The sequence below is a fragment of the Melanerpes formicivorus genome, unplaced genomic scaffold (assembly GCF_026170545.1).
Source record: "Melanerpes formicivorus ecotype bairdi unplaced genomic scaffold, bMelFor1.0.p_v2 SCAF_89, whole genome shotgun sequence".
NCBI classification, from domain to species: domain Eukaryota; kingdom Metazoa; phylum Chordata; class Aves; order Piciformes; family Picidae; genus Melanerpes; species Melanerpes formicivorus.
This window is the reverse complement of record NW_027142441.1, coordinates 509,155-513,737: the sequence shown is the minus strand read 5'-3', so window position 1 is coordinate 513,737 and position 4,583 is coordinate 509,155.

Sequence of the window (4,583 nt, the reverse complement as noted above, 5' to 3'; positions counted from 1 at the left end):
CGCAGCGCTCCGCCCCCGCGCCGCTGCCCGCCGCTCCGCTCCGCGCCGGGGGCTGCGCAGCTCCGCGCCCGGGGGCTGAGCGGGGCCGGGGCCGGCGCCGGAGACGGAGCCGGAGCCGGGGCTGGGGCTGGGGCGGGGCGCGGGACCGGCACCTCCCCCCCGCCCGGCTCTGCGCTCAGTGGGGTCTGGGCAGCTCTGAAAGCCTAGGGGGCAGCTGGGGGGTTGCGGAGTAGAAGAGCATCGGTAAGGTGCGGTAGGTACAGTGCGGAGGTGCTGGAGGTGGCCAAAAAAGGTCGCCAGCAGCCTGGGCTGGAGCAGCAATGGTGTGGGCAGCAGGAGCAGGGCAGGGTTTGTCTCTCTTGACTCTATCCTCACTTCCCATCTGATGGTATAAAAGCAAACAACAAGGTGGCATGGCATTTCAGCTGGAGCAGTCTTTAAGGCTCTGGAGGCATGGAGGGGAGGGTTTGGGTGCAGAATCCATCAAGTTTCCATGGATCAGGCTGGTTGCACATTCTCCTGCGGTCCATAGTAGTCACAACCACCCCGTGGATGCTCCGGGGTTGGGGCAGAGTGGCTGCAGACTGCCCAGCAGGGAAGGAGCTTGGGGACGCTGGTAGGGCAGCAGCTCAAGAGGAGCCACGGGGGTGCCCAGGTAGGCAAGAAGGCCACCAGCAGCCTGGCCTGGAGCAGCAATGGTGTGGGCAGCAGGAGCAGGGCAGGGATTGTCCTCCTGTACCCAGCACTGGGGAGGCCACAGCTTGAGTGCTGGGTTCAGTTTTGGGTCCCTTGCTCCCAGAAGGACATTGAGAGGCTGGAGCAGGTCCAGAGAAGGGCAACCAAGGTGGGGAAGGGTCTGGAGAAGAGGGCTGGGGAGGAGCAGCTGAGGGAGCTGGGGGGTGTTGAGTGTGGAGAAGAGGAGGCTGAGGGAGACCTCATTGCTCTCTGCAGGCTCCCTGAGAGGAGGCTGCAGGGAGGTGGGGGTTGGGCTCTACTCCCCAGTCTCAGGTGATGGAAGGAGAGGAAATGGCCTGGAGTTGTGCCAGGGGAGGGATGGGTTGGAGATGAGGCAAAATGTCTTTGCTGCCAGAGTGGTCAGGGGCTTGGCAGAGGCTGCCCAGGGAGGTGGTGGAGTCCCATGCCTGGAGGTGTTCCATTGAGCTGTGGCCATGGCCCTTGGGGCCATGGTTTGGTGGCCATGGTGGGATTGGGTTGATGTTGGACTGGGTGATCTCAGAGGGCTTTTTCAACTCAAACAATTCCATGATTCTATGATGGGTTTTGTTGCTGTAATTATGTGGACACAGCTCCTCCACAGCCACCCCCAGCTCCAGCAGCAGCAGCCTGAGGGAGCAAGAAAGCACAGCAGGGACCCACACCTCTCAGTCACTGCTTCAGACCTATAAATCAGGCTTCCCCCTGCTCAGAAACAGCACTGAAAGAGCCCAAAGTCCAGACACCTGCACCCTGAGCTCTCATCACAGTGCTGCTGCTTCCTCCATGGCATCTCTTTTGTATTTCACAGTTTTCCCTTCATATCTAGGAACAACCTGTCATAAGGACCTGCCACCAGCTCAAGGGACATTCTCCTCCTACTCTGCCCTGGTGAGGCCACATCTGGATCACTGTTCCACTTCATACAATCACAGAACTGTCAGGGCTGCAAGGGACCTCAAGGATCAGCCAGTCCCAACCCCCCTGCCATGGGCAGGGACACCTCACACTACAGCAGGTTGCTTCACAGCCACATCCAGCCTGGCTGCAAACACCTCCAGGCAGGAGGCTTCCACCACCTCCCTGGGCAACCTGTGCCAGGCTCTCACCACCCTCATGGGGAACAACTTCTTCCTCACATCCAGGTCTGGGCTCCCCAGTTCAGGAGGGACAGGGATCTGCTGGACAGCAGCCTCCAATGGAGGCTACAAAGATGCTAAGGGTCCTGGAGCATCTCCATGAGGAGGAGAGGCTGAGAGCCCTGGGGCTGGTTAGTCTGGAGAGAGGAGACTGAGAGGGATCTGATCAATGTCTATCAATAGCTGAGGGCTGGGGGTCAGGAGGGAGGGGACAGGGAGAGGCTCTGCTCAGTTGCACCCTGGGATAGGACAAGGGACAATGGATATAAACTGCAGCACAGGAGGTTCCACCTCAACATGAGGAGGAACTTCTTGACTGTGAGGGTCCCAGAGCCCTGGAGCAGGCTGCCCAGAGAGGTTGTGGAGTCTCCTTCTCTGGAGCCTTTCCAGCCCTGTCTGGATGTGTTCCTGTGTGACCTGTGCTGGAGTCTATGGTCCTGCTCTGGCAGGGGGTTGGACTCGATGATTTCCTGAGCTCCCTTCCAACCCCCAACACCCTGTGAGCTGTGAGCTGTGATCTTGCAATGCACATAAATATCTAAAGGGTGGAGGTTGAGAACATGGGGTTGGACTCTTCAGTGGTGCCCAGTGGCAACAGGAACAAACTAGTACCAAACAGGTTTCACTTGAACTGAAAGAAAAACTTCTGTACTGTGAGGCTGCTGGAGCCTGGAGCAGGCTGCCCAGGGAGGTTGTGGAGCCTCCCTTCTCTGGAAGCTTCCAAAACCCACCTGGACAGTGTGATCCTGGGCAACCTGCTGTGGGGGACCCTGCTCTAGCTGGGGGAGGGTGGGGTTGAATTAGTTGATCCCCAGAGGTCCTTCCTAACTCCTGGCAAGCTGTGATTCTGTGTAACACTATCTCCCACGGGGGAAGGAAGGCAGTGAGCTGTTAAGGAGTTGATTTTAAGCCTTTGAAGAAGAGCAACCACAAAGGCAGTGCGTGTCCTGCTTTGCCTGGCTGCTGCAGGTTGCACTCAAGAGTCTGAGTGATGGAGAGCAGGCAAAGCAGGGCATGCTCTGCTGGGAGATTCCTGCGTTTCTTTGCTATTGTTGGCTTCACCTGAGCCCTCAGGCTTGGTTTTCCTTTTTGATGTTCACACATGAATCTGCTTCACCAGGAAATTATGACTGTGCAGGGAGAGAAAATGGCTTGCACCAAGAGCCAGGAGGGTTTGTTCTGCACATCTGCAAGTGGAGAAGGCTTCCTGCAGATCTTTCTCCTGAGGCTGTGTTCCGCTGTGCATGCAGCAAAACAAACTGGAAGCAAGCAGGTGAAGAGCTGCCAAAGAGCATAAGAACATCCCAGAATGTATGGCCTGCTGTGAACCTCACCTGGATTACTGAGTTCAGACCAACACAGAGGATCATCCTGTTATTTCCTTAGACATACTGAGTCAGTTCCACAGCTAAGAGTCACCCCTGCTCTGATCCAGTTGCAGAGTTGTCCTGGAGTGAGATGGAGCTCACTGCTGGCCCTTCCCAGCTCAGTCTCTGCTCAGGGCCAGCACTTTCTGCAGCTCAGGGCAGGTTTGCACAGCCAGGGGCAGCTGCCAGCAGGGAGAATGTGACGGGGAGAGTGAGCACCAAGGGCTGGGCTCCAGACCAAGTACTTGAGGTGTGGCCTCCCCAGTGCTGGGTACAGGAGGACAATCCCTGCCCTGCTGCTGCTGGCCACACCATTGCTGCTCCAGGCCAGGATGCTGGTGGCCTCCTTGGCCACCTGGGCACACAGTGGCTCATCTTCAGCTCCTGTCAGCCAGCAGCCACAGGTGTTCCTCTACCGTAGAGCAGCCTTACAGTACCTGAAGAGGACTACCAGGAAGCTGGGGAGGGACTTTTGGCAAGGGCTTGTAGTGGTAGGATGAGGGGGGAATGGCTTCTCTTCTCTTCTCTTCTCTTCTCTTCTCTTCTCTTCTCTTCTCTTCTCTTCTCTTCTCTTCTCTTCTCTTCTCTTCTCTTCTCTTCTCTTCTCTTCTCTTCTCTTCTCTTCTCTTCTCTTCTCTTCTCTTCTCTTCTCTTCTCTTCTCTTCTCTTCTCTTCTCTTCTCTTCTCTCTCTCCTCTCCTCTCCTCTCCTCTCCTCTCCTCTCCCTCTCCCTCTCCCTCTCCCTCTCCCTCTCCCTCTCCCTCTCCCTCTCCCTCTCCCTCTCCCTCTCCCTCTCCCTCTCCCTCTCCCTCTCCCTCTCCCTCTCCCTCTCCCTCTCCCTCTCCCTCTCCCTCTCCCTCTCCCTCTCCCTCTCCTCTCCCTCTCCCTCTCCCTCTCCCTCTCCCTCTCCCTCTCCCTCTCCCTCTCCCTCTCCCTCTCCCTCTCCCTCTCCCTCTCCCTCTCCCTCTCCTCTCCTCTTCCTCTTCTTTCTCTTCCATTCCACTCCACTCCACTCCACTCCATTCCATTCCATTCCATTCCATTCCATTCCATTCCATTCCATTCCATTCCATTCCATTCCATTCCATTCCATTCCAATTGGAGTGGAGATTAGGAAGAAATTCTTTCCAGTGAGGGTGGTGAGACACTGGCACAGGTTGCCCAGGGAGGCTGTGGATGGATGAGGCCTTTGGCAGCCTGGGCTGGTGGGAGGTGTCCCTGCCCATGGCAGGGGGTTGAAACTGGATGAGCTTTAAGATTTTTGCTCTCTACACTACCTGAAGGGAGGGACTTTTGACAAAGGCATGTAGTGACAGGATGAGGGTTTATGGCTTCATACTGGAAGGAGCTGGATTGAGATGAGA